General features: G+C 33.1%; 1 long non-coding RNA gene across 1 annotated transcript in view; it reads left to right on the top strand.

Moving 5' to 3' along the window:
- LOC130542604 (uncharacterized) overlaps positions 1–13,193 on the top strand; it is a 218,479-nt gene extending 205,286 nt beyond the window's left edge. The window contains exon 3 of the long non-coding RNA XR_008957271.1: positions 12,490–13,193. This is a non-coding gene — a long non-coding RNA (uncharacterized LOC130542604). The remainder of the gene's footprint in view (positions 1–12,489) is intronic.
- The last annotated feature ends 1,584 nt before the right edge of the window (positions 13,194–14,777 follow it).

Here is a 14,777-nt window from a genome sequence, read left to right as displayed (position 1 = left end):
TAACATCATATTCAATGGTGAAAAGCTGAAAGCTTTTTGTTTAAGATTAGGAACAAGGCAAGGATGCCCACTCATGGCTTCTACTCAACATAGTACTGGAAGTGCTAGCTAGAACAAGTATGCAAGAAAAATAAATAAAAGGCATCCAAACCAGTAAGGGAGAAGTACAGTTATCTCTGTTTGCAGGTGTCATGATTTTATATGCAGAAAATCCTGAAGATTCCACACACATGAACACATACTCACACACACACGCATACACACAAATACCTGTTAGAACTAATAAACTAATTCAATAAAGTTGTAGGACATAATATCAATATACAAAAATCAGTTGTGTTTCTATACAGTAACAACAAACTATCCTGAAAGGAAATCGAGAAAAAAAAATCACATTTAAAATTGCATCAAAAACAGTAAAATACTTAGGAATAATTTTGTTAATTTTCTAAAAGATTTTATTTATTTGAGAGAGAGACAGAGCATGAGCAGAGGAAGCGGCAAGAGGAGAGGGAGAAGCAGACTCCTCGCTGAGCACAGAGCCTGATGTGGGGCTTGATCCCAGGACCCTGAGATCATGACCTGAGCCAAAATAAGATGGTTAACCATCTGAGCCACCCAGGTGCCCCCTTAGAAATAATTTAACCAAGGAGGTAAAAGACTGGTACACTGAAAACTATAAAACACTGATAAAGGAAATTGAAGCAGATGCAAATAAATGGAAGAACACCCCATGTTATTGGGAAAATTAATATTACAGTATCCACACTATGAAAAGTGATCTACAAATTAAATGCAATCTCTACTAAAATCCCAGTGGTGCTTTTCTTAAAAACAGAAATAGAAAAAAATCCTGAAATTCATACAGAACTACAAAACCCCAGAACAGCCAAAACAATTTTAAGCAGGAAGAGAAAAGCTAGAATCATCACAGTTCCTGATTTTAAAATATATCACAAAGCTAGAGTAATCAGAACAGTAAGGAGCTGGCATAAAAACAGACATATCGATCATTGAAACAATTGAGAGCCCAGGAAAAAACCCTGCATCTGGCTCCATGCTCAGTGCAGAGTCTGCCTGAGATTCCCTCTCTCCCTCTCCTTCTGCCCCTCCCCACGCTTGCTTGCACTCCCTCTCTCTCTCTCTGTCTCTCAAATAAATAAATAAAAATCTTTAAAAAAAGAAGAAAATCTTGCCATTTATAGTGGCATAGATAAACCTGAAGGATATTACGCTAAGAAAAATAGGCCAGATATATGACAAATACTACATGGTGCCACTTGCATGAAGAATCTAAAATAATCAGACTCTTAGAAGTGAAAAGTGGGATTGTGTTTGCACGGAATTGGAGGAACAGAGAGAAACAGGGGAAGTTTTAGCAAAGGGTGTAAAGTTCTGGTTACAAGATGAATAAATCTGAAACATCTGCTGTCCAGCATAGTGCCTGTAGTTAAAAATACTATACCCTACACTGAAAAATTTGCCAAAAGATTGGATTTTGTATTAAATGTACTTGTCACAAAAATAATAAAGAGGGATGGAAGAAAAACTTTGAAAGTGATGGATATTTTTATGGCATGGATTATAGTGATGGTTTCACAGGTTTATACTTAATCGTCCAACTCATCAAAGTGTACATATTAAAGATGGAGAGCTTTTTATATGTCAATCATAGCTCAAAAATGTGGTTTCAAAATTATGCCTTATATATTGATGAAAGTCATTTAAGAATACAGCTTTCTAGGGGCGCCTGGGTGGCTCAGTTGTTAAGCATCTGCCTTCAGCTTGGGGTGTGATCCCGGGGTCCTGGGATTGAGCCCCGCATTGGGCTCCCTGCTTCACTGTGAGCCTGCTTCTTCCTCTCCCACTCCCCCTGCTTGTGTTCCCTCTCTCACTGGCTGTCTCTCTCTCTCTGTCAAAGAAATAAATAAAATCCTAAAAAAAAAAAAAAAAAAAAAAGAACACAGCATTCTAGGAGAGAACAATCCTCTACTGAACCTAAAATAATTTAAATATTCTTCCAATTTTAATGTTTTGGGGATTTTTCTTTTTGTTTTTAAATTTCAAAAGTGAAGGTGTGATTCTAGTGATCATGAATTGGACAACAATACCAAATTCTGTTAGGGATGTGGAGCAAATGGTACCTTCATTCATTGCTGGTAGAAATGCAAAATGGTACAGTCCACATTGAAAGACAGTTTGGTAGTCTTACCATAGGATTCGTCTATCATACAGAAAAGTAAATACCCCAATTGAGTTGAAACCTTATGTTTACAGAAAACACACATATAAATGTTCATAGCCACTTTGTTTCATAATTGCAAAAAATGGGAAGATGGGAAGAATATGCAATTCTTCAGGTGAATGTATAAACAAATGGTTTATATTCTTACAATGAAATTGAGTAATAAAAGAGTTGTTAAGGAATGAAAATACATATTAAAGAAATCTATGTGGCAGAAATCATTAATCCACATTCATGTCTCATTACATTAGCAAGGACTTTCCAGCACAATGTTGAAAATGAGTGGTTAGAGGGGTCATCTTTCCCTTGTATCCAGTATTAGTGGGGAAGCTTTGAATGTCTCAACACATGTCTTTAGTTTTAAATTTAGCATAAGAGAACTTACTAATAAAAGTATTGACTAAGATTTTTTAAATTCCAATATAATAAAGGTAAAGCATTTTTTATTTTCAGGTATACAAGAGTGATTCAACAATTTCATGCATTACTCACTGCTCATCATGATAGGTATACCCTTAATCCCCTTTACCTATTTCAGCCATTCCCTCACTCACCTTCTCTCTGGTAATCATCAGTTTGTTCTCTATAGTTAAGAGTCTGTTTCTGTTTGTTTGTCTCTTTTTATTTTGTTTTGTTTCTTAAATTCTACGTATGAGTGAAATCATATGGTATTTGTTTTTCTCTGACTTATTTCACTCAGTATTATACTGTTTAGATCCATCCATGTTGTTGCAAATGGCAAAATTTCATTCTTTTTAAAGACTGAGTAACATTCCTATATGTGTGTGTGTGTACTTATATAAATAATATAAATGTACATACACACACACATATATATCACATCTTCTTTATCCATTCATTTACTGATGAACACTTAGGCTTCTTCCATATTTGCCTATTATAAATAATGCTATGATAAATAAAAGGGTGAATATATTTTTTCAAATTAGTGTTTTCTTATTCTTTGGGAAAATACTCAGTAGTAGAATTACTGGATCATATGATGATCCTATTTTTAATTTTTAGAGGAACCTTCATTCTGTTTTCCACAGTGTCTGCATAGTTTGCATTCCTACCAATAGTGCCTGAAGTTTCCTTTTTCATCCTTGCCAGCATTTGCTGTTTCTTGTGTTTTTGATTTTAACCATTCTGACAGGTGTGAGGTGATATTCTCAATGTGGTTTTGATTTGCATTTCCTTAATGATGAATAATGTTGAGCATCTTTTCATGTGTCTGTTGACCATTTGTCTTCTTTGGAGAAATGTCTGTTCATGTCTTCTGCCCATTTTTAATTGGATTATTTGTTTTTGTGTATGTGTGTGTTGGTTGTGTAAGTTCTTTGTATGTTTTTGATACTAACCCTTTATTGGATATGTCATTTGCAAATATTTTCTCCCATCCAGTAGGTTGTCTTTTAGTTTTGCTGATTGTTTCCTTTGCTGTGTAGGAGATTTTCTTTTTTGATACAGTCCCAATAGTTTGTTTTTGATTTTGTGCGATTACAACACATATCCATAAAAATGTTGCCATGGTCAGTGTCAGAGAAATTTCTGCCTTTTCCATTCTTTTTGGATTTCTCTGGTTTTAGATTTCACTTAGGTTTGTTTGTTTGTTTTTTCACAGTTAGGTCTTTAATCCATTTAGAGTTTGTGTATATGTATGTGTGTGTGTATGGGTGTGAGTGTGTGTATGTGGTGTGAGAAAATGGTCCAGTTTCATTCTTCTGCATGTAGTTGTTCAGTTTTTTCCAAAACCATTTGTTGTAGAGACTGCCTTTTTTCCACTGCATATCCATGCCTCCTTTGTTGTGGATTAATTGACCATATAATCATTGATTTGTTTCTGGGCTCTCTATTCTTTTCCATACATCTATGTGTGTTTTTGTGCCAGTACCGTACTGTTTTGATTACTGCAGCTTTATAGTATATCTTGAAATATGGGATTGTGATACCTCTAGTTTTGTACTTTCCTTTCAAGATTGCTTTGGTTATTTGGGGTCTTTTTTGTTTCCATAGAAATATTAGGATTATTTATTTAGGTCTGTGAAAACTGCTGTTGGTATTTTTATAGGGATTCCATTAAAGCTGTAGAATGTTTTCGATAGTATGGTCAGTTTAACAATGCTTGTTCTCCCAATCCATAAGCATGGAATATCTTGCTACTTGTTTGTGTCATCTTCATTTTCTTTCATCAGTGTATAATAGTGTTCAGAATACAAGTCTTTTACCTCCTTGGTTAAGTATATTCCTAGGTATTGTATTATTTTGGAGCAATTGAAACAGGATTTTTTTTTTTTAAATTCTCTTTCTCCTACTTAATTATTAATAGAAATGCAACAGATTTCTGTATATTGATTTGGATCCTACAACCTTACTGAATTTGTTTATGAATTCTAATATATATATATATACTTTCTATATATAGTTTCATGTCATCTACAAGTAGTGAAAGTTTTATTTCTTCCTTACCAATTTTTATGACTTTTATTTCTTTTTCTTTTCTGATTACTGTGGCTAGGATTTTTAGTACTATGTTGAGTGAAAGCGGTGAGAGTAGGTATCCTTGTCTTCTTCCTCATCTTAGGGGAAAAGCTCTCAGTTTTTAACCATGGAGTATGATGCTAGCTGTGGGTTTTTTCATATATGGCCTTTATTTTGTTTATGTATGTTCCCTTTAAACCTACCTTTTGAAGTTTTCACTATGAATGGATGTTATACTTTGTGAAATGATTTTTCTGCATCTATTAAAATGATCATGTAGTTTTTATTCTTTCCCAATGTGAAGCATCACATTGATTGATTCATGAATATTTAACTACACTTGCATCCTAGAAATAAATCCTACTTGATCATAATGAATGATTTTTTAAATGTATTTTTGGATCTGATTCACTAATACTTTGTTGAGGATTTTGTATCTCTGTTCATCAGAGATATTGGCCTGTAATTCTCTGTTTCTGTAGTATCTTTATCTGGTTTTGGTGTCTGAGCACTATTGGTCTCAAAGAATGAATCTGGAATCTTTCATTCTCTTCTATTTTGTGGAATAGTTTGGGAAGAATCAGTATTAAAGCTTCTTTAAATGTTTAATAGAATTCGCCTCTGAAGCCATTTGGTCCTGGGCTTTTGTTTGTTCGGAATTTTTTGATTACTGATTCAGTTTCATTTCTGATAATGTCTGTTCTAATTTTCTGCTTCTTCCTGGTTCAGTTTTGGGACCTGATATGTTTTTAGGAATTGATCCATTTCTTCTAGGTTGCCAATTTATTGGCATATAGTTTTTCATAATATTCTCCTATAATTGTTTTATTTCTGTGGTGTTGGTTGTTATATCTCTTCTTTGATCTCTGCTTTTCTTTATGTGGGTCTTTTGTCTCTCTCTCTTTTCCCCCTTCTCCCCCACCCCACCACCACTCTCTCTTGATGAGTGTGGCTATAGGTTTATCAGTTTTGCTGATCTTTCAGAGAACTAGCTCTTTGTTTCATTGATCTGCTCTATGGTGGTGTTTTGTTTTTTTGTTTTTGTTTTTAGTTTCTATTTCATTTATTTCTGCTCTAATCTTCATTATTTCCTTCCTTATACTGGTTTTGAGTTTTGTTTTGTTGTTCTTTTTCTAGCTCTTTTAGGTGTTAAGTTAGGTTGATGTTTTTTGAGATTTTTCTTGCTTCTTGAGGTAGACCTCTGTTGCCATCAACTTCCCTCTTTAAACCACTTTTGCTGCATCCCAAAGATGTTGGACCACCATGTTTTCATTTTAATTTGTATCCATGTGTTTTTTGATTACCTCCTTGATTTCTCAGTTGGCCCATTCATTACTTAATAGTATTTTATTTAACCTCCATGTTTTTGTGTTCTTTCTAGATTTTTCTGTTATTGCTGATTTCTAGTTTCATGGCATTGTGGTCAGAAAAGATACATAGTGTAACTTCGATCATTTTGAATTTGTTAAGACTTGTTTGTGGTCTAACATGTGATCTCTTCTAGAGAATATTCCATGTACTCTTGAAAGGAATGTATGTTCTGCTGTTTTAGGTTGAAACGTTCTAAATATATCTGTTAGATCCATCTGGTCCAATGTGTCATTCAAAGCCGCTATTTCCTTGTTGATTTTCTGTTTGGATTATCTATCCATTGTGGAAAAGTGGGGTGTTATTACTATTACTAGTAGGTACTCTTACTGCCATTACTCTATTAAAATCAATTATTTCCTTTAGTTTGCTTTTAGTTGCTTTATGAATTTGGGTAATTATGTGCTAAGTGCATAAATATTTATAATTGTTATATCTTCTTGTTGGATTGTTTCCTTTATGATTGTATAGTGTCCTTGTCTCTTGTTACGGTCTTTGTTTTAAAGTTCATCCTGTCCAGTATAAGCTTTGGTACCCTAGCTTTCTTTTCACTTTAATTTGCATGAAAATGTCTTTCCATCCCTTCAGTTTCAATCTGAATGTGTCTTAAGATCTGAGATGAGTCTCTTGTAGGCAGCATGTAGATGAGTCTTGTTTTTTTATCCATTCTGTCACCCTGTGTCTTTTGAATAGAACATTTAGTCCATTTACATTCAATGTAATTATTGATAGATGTACTTATTGCCATTTGTTACTTGTTTTGTGGTTGTTTTTGTTCTTTTCTGTTCCTTTTTTCTCTTGATCTCTTCTCTCCCAGTTTGCTGGACTTTGCTTAATGATATATTTGGATTCCTTTCTCTTCTTTTTTTGCATATCTATTACTGGTTTTGATTTGTGATAACCATTAAATTTATTTATAACATCTTGTGCATATAGGAGTTTATTTTATGCCGATCATTGCTTAAGTTTGAATCCATTCAATTTACTGCCCCCCACCTGCCATGTTTTAGATGTATGGTGTCATAATTTCCATTCTTTTGTTTTGTGAGTCTCTTGACGGATTTTTATAGATGTACCTAATTTTACTCCTCTGTACTTTTTACTTTTCTTACTCTTATGGTCTTTCTACTCAAAGAGTCCCCTTTAACATTTCTTTTAGAGGGGCGCCTGGGTGGCACAGCGGTTAAGCGTCTGCCATCGGCTCAGGGCGTGATCCCGGCATTATGGGATCGAGCCCCACATCGGGCTCCTCCGCTATGAGCCTGCTTCTTCCTCTCCCACTCCCCCTGCTTGTGTTCCCTCTCTCACTGGCTGTCTCTATATCTGTCGAATAAATAAATAAAATCTTAAAAAAAAAAAAAACACATTTCTTTTAGGGCTTTTTTAATGGTCCTAAATAACTTTTGTTTGTCTGGGAAGCCCTTCATCTCTCTTTCTATTGTGAATAATAGCCTTGCTGGGCAGAGTATTAGTTGCAGGGCTTTTTTTCTTTAGCAAATTGAATATATTATGCCACTCTCTGTGGCCTGCAGTTTCTGCTGAAAAATCAGTTGGCAGATTTATGGGTTTCCCCCATACGCAATCATTTTCTTTTCTCTTGCTGCTTTTAAAATTCTCTCTTTATCACTACTTTTTGCCATTTTAATTATAATATGTCTTGATATGGATCTCCTTGGGTTGATTTTGATGAAGGCTCTCTGCCTCCTGGATCTGGATTTCTGTTTCCTTCCCCAGATTCAGGAAGTTTTCAGCTTTTATTTCTGCACATACATTTTCTACCCCTCTTACTCCATTTCTCTTCTTCTTTTGGGATCACTTTATGTGAATGTTATTGTTTGATTGTTTTGCTGAGTTCCCTAAATCTATTCTCATTTCTATTAGTCTTTTTCAGTCTCCTGTTCACCTTGATACCTTTCCATTATTCTGTCCTGCAAGTCATTGATCTGTTTTTTGTTTTGTTTTGTTTTGTTTTTTGCTTCTCCTAGTCTACTATTTATTCCTTCTAGTGTATTTTTTAATTTTAGTTAATTCATTCTTCATCTCTGATTCTTTTTTTTATGTTTTCTGTCTCTTCAGAGTGCCTCCACTCTTTTCTGCAGTCCATTTAGTACCTTTATGACCATTACTTTAAACTCTCTATCAGGCATATCACTTATCTCCATTTCATTTAGGTCTTCTGCTGTTATTTATCCTGTTCTTTCATTTGGACAAAATCCTCTGTCTCCTCTTTTTGTCTATCTCTCTGTGTCTGTTTTTATATGTTAGGAAAGTCTGCCATATCTCCTTTTCTTGGAAGTAGTGGCCTTATATAGAAGATTTGCTGTAGTGCCCTGCGGTGCAAAGTCTGGTTTCTGTGTGTCTGCTGGTTACTGTGTATGTAGGCAGTGCCTCTGGGGAGGGGAGGGGTGCCCGCCAGCTCTGTTGTTCTTGAGCAAGTCTCCTCAGAATCCCTCCCCATTTAATATATGTTATGAGATTAGCAAATAAATCTTCTTCCTGTATATCCCAGGCACAATTTCAAACTGCTGCTTTTATGTTGTATCTTAGAGGTATCATTTGTTATGTTGGCTCTCTAAGCACAGGCACACAATGTCCTATCACCTTCTGCTCTCCCAGAGATGAGCCCACTGATTTTTAAAGTTCCAGTTGTTAAACTGCACTGATTGTAACAACTCATGAAGTTAAACCCTGCTTATTTTCAAAGCCACATTTTATGGGGATTTATCTTCCCAGTGCAGATCTCCCATGCCTTACGTGCCTGGTGTGGTGTGTGCTCCTCTTGCTTTTCTGTGCCTACAATGTCCTTTTCTCCCACAGACAGCCTCTTGTGGGTCATTTTGGTACCTGACTACATCTCTGCCCTTTCTACCTTTTTCAGTGTGGCCTCTTCTTTTTTACATTTAGCTGTGGAGAGTTTGTTCTGCCAGTATTTTGATCGTTTTCTTGGTTATTTATACTGATACGGATGTTATCTAGGTGTATCTGTGGGACCAGGTGACCTAAGGATCATCCTACTCTGCCATCTTCCCAGGAAGTCTTGATTAAGATTTTTTTTTTTTGAAAAAGACTCTCCTGCATATGTAAGAAGTCCATTTAGTAAAAAAGTCCATTTTAGTAAAAAAAAAAATTCATTCCTTAATTCAAAGTTATACAAAATATTAATAATGTGCAGTGACTAAATATGAGATAAAAATGGCTAAATGGAACTGAAATAATTCAAGGTAACGAAATTTTGAAGTATGTGACATAACATATGGCATAAGAAAAATTTAAATACCTTTAAAAATCTAATTAAAAATATAAGTAAGGAACAATGCTGTGTTCAGTGTCCATGGAGAAACATAACTTTTAGAAATGAAGAATATAATGCTTGAAACTAAAAATTCACTGGACATTTTACTGATATGTTTCATAATTGCAGTCACTTAGTAGAGGGAATAAAGTTCTTGGGAAATTGTAATAATATAGAGGTAGGAAAAGAAAGACAAAGAGACAGAGTAAGACAGAAAGGGAGGGGAATAGAAGGACAGGGAGACAAGAGAGAATGAGAGTGGTTTTGATCAACTTCTGCTGTTCCAGGCAGCCCAGCCAAATACATAAGTGAAAAAGACATCTTGCATGCAGAACTGAATTGTACCTTCAGGTAATTTTTTACTGCAAGTGTATGAGAGATCCCAAGAGAGAACTGTTTACCTGTGATAGTAAACAATTTAAGGCACTATTTTCTGTAGCAGTTTGGTACATGACATTAGACATCCAGAACAATCTGTGAAGGAATGAATGAGATTAAGAAACTATAATTAATAGTGAATCTGTCAGCAAATATTTGTGATTTTCTTTAGTCATAACCAAGAACAAAGAAAGCAAAAGTATGATATACACCTCACATGAGATACACAAAAGAAAAAATACTAAGAAAAATGCTTCAAAAATAAATTTAAAAAATACTTATATACTTGTTATTCAGTGAAATTCATTAATACTGTTCTAAAACAAGCAACTGAAAAATACAAACTATTTGAAGTATATAAATAATTATATATTGAAAATAAAGCCAGGTATTTTTAAAATTATGAAATTCACATATTCTACTATTTTTCATGTTACATAAATTGCTCAAAGATTTTAAATGTTGCTTATCTGATCAGATAATATACGCATTTTATGGCTAATATCACAAATACTGCAGGACTTACATATTTTAATACCCAATTTAAAATGGTAATTGGGATTCACAAAATATTTTACTTATAATTAAATAGTATAACTTCACATGAAACATATGGATATTAGAAATAACATTTTGAAATACCTTTCTACATATTCTTGAATTTGAAAATTTTTGCTTAAAATAATAAACAATGTTTTAGTACTGATTTCTCTATAATATTTGAGCAATTTTGTAATGTTTTTGAAATCACAGTGAAAAGCTTAGTGGAAATAAAATTGTCAACATCATAAGATATTTTAAGTGGATTTTTAGTTTTGTAAAAGGTCTTTTTATTGACAGCTTTCAGGATATTTTAAGTCTTTGAAATCTTGAAAATATATTTGGCACTTCAACATGCATATTCATATCTCTTTTAATAATCTACTAATTTGGGTATTAGTGACTCATTTTCATGCCTTAATCAACCTTATTGGATTGGATCATGTGACTTGCAACATGTCAGATTCTATTCTCACACTTTCTTCAAATAAAAGATGTAGCAGCTGCTAAGGGTGCATTAATAATCTCTTGGGTAGGAGTTTAACAACTGTATATGCAAAATCTGTTTCAATATGTTTGTGCATTCTGACGTGAAAAACTACTTGACACTTGATTTTTCTATTTACACTAAGTTACATGCATATAAAAATGATTACATAAACAGTAGCAATTTTGATTAAAAAAGTACATCCTAACCAATAGAAAAAATCCTGATATATCATTTTACAGTCCAGTAAGTATTTTATTCTAAAACTTTGTATAGAAATTACATTTAATAATGGCAAAGGTATTAAAATGTTGTGAATTAATGAATTAATTCTGAATTAGAAGAATAATTCTGATTGTTTTCACAATGAGAAATTTGATGGAAAAAAACAGATGATTTGATCTGTATGAAGTTAATTATTAAATAAATGTTAAGGAAATTCTATGTTAATTTATAATTCTTTTTTTTTAACCTTATACCTTTTATTAGCAAAAAACACATTTTACTTTCTTTGCATACAGAGGTGTTTCCCTTATTATATCTAGTAGCTTTAATTACATATATTAATTAGAATTCTTAAACATTGAAAGTCTTAATTTCTAATGAAAACTAAGTAAGAATTGTGAACTCTTATCCTAGCATTCTTTAGATTGGCAAATTTATGAATACATTTCATGATTTCCTAATTCTTAAAGTTATATGTTACTGATATCAAGATAATCCCTACAGACCTTACTTTGCCTCATGTTTGTTTATAGTTTCCCAAAGGAAATTTGGAAACATTAAACTTTCTTTTGTAAGTGATAATTCTGATTAGCCATACTACTTTCTCAATGCTGTTGGAGTCAGAGAATCTACTGGTTCAAATTAGACCAAAAAATAAAAACTTTTATAAAGCTTTGAGGTATTTTCCTATTAGGATATCTTCTAATTCTACAAGGCTCCCATTAACTTTAAAATGCACATAAGCAAAAAGCAAGAAGAGGTAGAGTCAAATAATTCCTTCTTAGTATTATTCTGAGTTCATTCAAGTTATTTTGAATGTTAAATATAATTCATATTTGGCATCTAGAATTTCAGGATGCTGAAACATAAATGTTATTTCTCAATAGTTCTAGGAATTGGTTTGAAAACTGTAAAAAATGAAACCAGCATTCTTTTTTAGTTTTTAAAATCCACTGCATTCCTAGCATTGCAGTTTTTAAAAAACATGTAGTAATGTTGCTGGCTGACATTGTGTTAAACATATGCTTTGGATACAAAGACTAAACAATTCTCAAATTAATCCCCCAAGCAACAAAATACAAGAGAAAAAGCCAGCTAGTTTATGAGGTAACAAATATCAATTAATGCTGTACAAGGGATATTTATACAAGTAGCCAAGTATGTTTTATACAACACTGCATATTATAAAATTTAATTGAAGTAGTCTTCATAATTATTCATTTGAGGTAGGAAACATATGGATTGAAAACAAGTATAACTTCTAATGTATGACCCAATTCTAATGAGTGGCAAAGTAGGAAATCCTAAGTGAGTTTTATGACATACACATTCACATATTTCTTTTAACTAAACTTAGGAACAAGTTGTTAAATAATACTGATAATGCCTGTTACACACTGTTAATCACTTCCACTTGTTAAGTTATAAAGTGTACCAGTATTCCCACCTTAGTCTCTGGTTTGCTTTCCACAGTTTCAGTTACCTGTGGTCAACAACTGCACAGAAGCAAATGATCCTACTTCTGACTTATCAAAAGGTTAACAGTAGCCTAAGGCTTTGTCGCCATGCCTGTGTTACTCACTTCACCTCACTTCATCAGGTAAGCATTTTTCATCTCACATCATCACAAGAAGAAAGGTGAGTACAGTATAATAAAATATTTTCAGAGAGAGAAACTTCTATTACAGTATAGTTAGTTCTATTTTATTTATTGTTGTTAATCTCTTATTCTGATTAATTTATAAATTAAACTTTATCATGGGTATGTATGTATAGAAAAAAACATAGTATACGTAGGGTTTGAAGCATTCTCTGAGGATTTGGAGGGTAACCCCCATGCGTAAGTGGGGACTACCGTATATGGCACAAGAGATATCTGCAATATGTATTGATTGTAAAGGTGGCTATAAAAGTTATCCAATTAATAGTACATTGAGCACAAGTTATATGATCTGCTTTTGTGAATTTATCAGTAATGAAGACATGAATTGGTTTTAAAATGTTAAATTCCAGAGGCAGAGATAATCTAAGTAATTAAGTGTGTTATGTGCAAGTAACAATGGGCAAGAACAAGTCTCACTTGAATAAGTGTAATTATGCTATTAGAATGTAGAGAAAAGAGAAATCATAGTCCTTGATTGGGGGAATTAAGAGATGGCTTAATAAACTTTGCTTTATTGGAACTTTGATAGCAGCTTTGCTTTTTTTTTTTTTTTAATTTGTGGAAGAAGGGTATCGCATAACTGCCTTTGTTAATATTATTCCATTTGAATTCTTAACACAATTTACTTATTTTAGTAACTACTATATATGTAAGTCCACAGGTGTGCATTGAGATATTACTTTGAATCAGCTATAAGTTATTCATTGGATGTGCATTGAAAAATCAAAGCTTAAAATGTTAACAACTGGCTTGCAAATATCTACATATAAAACAGTAAGTGAAACATTATATTTTTCTGTATGAACCCTTGACACTTCTTCTTTCTTTCATTTTTCATGTCAAATCAAAGTCACCACAAATGACCCGAGTGCATGAATCTGTCTTTCAAAATACACATACATACATGCATACCCACACACAAAGCATATCTGTTAGTGCTATCTTCACATTTTCCTCTGTATTGAACTTATATGAGTAAAATTTATCACTGCTTAACATAACTTGCAGTGTGTTTCCCCCCAAATAGTTATTTTATCTATGTTTATTTTCAGGCCTCATAGTGACGGCTGTATTAGTTTACTAGGGCTGCCAAAAAAAAAAAAAAATTACAACAAACACAACAACAGAAACTTACTGTGTCACATTTCTAGAGGCTAGATTTCAGAAATCATATTTTCAGCAGTGTTACACTTGCTCTAAGGACTTTAAGGGCAGATCTTTCCTTGCCTCTTCTAGGCCTCTGATGGTTGCTGGCAATCCTTGGTGTTCTTTGGTTTGTAAGAATATCACAATTCAACTCACTAAAATTGTCAAAAGTGATATGAACACACATGATTAAACGTTATCATAAATTATTTAAAGTCATGTAAAAGAGACAAAAATCTCTCTAAAAATTTTACATTTCAGATTCTTACAACATATATGTATTTATATTGATCTAATTGATATCTTTTGTTGAAAATTATTTTCCCATTTACCAAATTTCATGGGAAATATTAAGGTGTGTTCAATTGTATTGCCTTTCTTCTGTTTATTTTTACTTTAAAAATTTTTTTAGTCTCTCTGGGGGTGCCTGTTTGGATGCTGTATTTTTGTTATGTATATTGGGTACTTCAGTATTATTTATTAGAACATTCATATGGAATATATAATCAACTTTTTAAATAAGCTGCTTAGAAATTAAAATTTATGCAATTCTTTTAAAATACTCTATATATGATATGAATGCTTGACTCTGCAAAAAAGCCACAATGCGCTGGAACTCAGTGATTATAAAAAGAACGTAATTCTCTGATTGTCTAAAAAAAAGTAGAGCAACACCCTGGCATATTTTCGGTGTCATGGTTTATCCCACGTGAAAGCTGTTACCAGAAGCCTAAAGGGAAAGTTAAGGAACAATGAGTGCATAAAGTTGTAGTTTTTTAAGGATAGGGATTTAGTGAAGGGAAAATAGATCATCTCTTGACTGAACATTTGGCTACAAACTGAGGAGTTTACCCAATGAAACGAGTCAGAATTATAATTCAACTGGGTAACTCAACCCTACTCATGGTTGCATCATTAAGAATGATTCTCTCTTTACACCCTTAAAATCTTA

Source organism: Ursus arctos, unplaced genomic scaffold (genome assembly GCF_023065955.2).
Source record: "Ursus arctos isolate Adak ecotype North America unplaced genomic scaffold, UrsArc2.0 scaffold_10, whole genome shotgun sequence".
NCBI classification, from domain to species: Eukaryota; Metazoa; Chordata; class Mammalia; order Carnivora; family Ursidae; genus Ursus; species Ursus arctos.
This window is presented reverse-complemented; position numbering and strand designations above follow the sequence as displayed.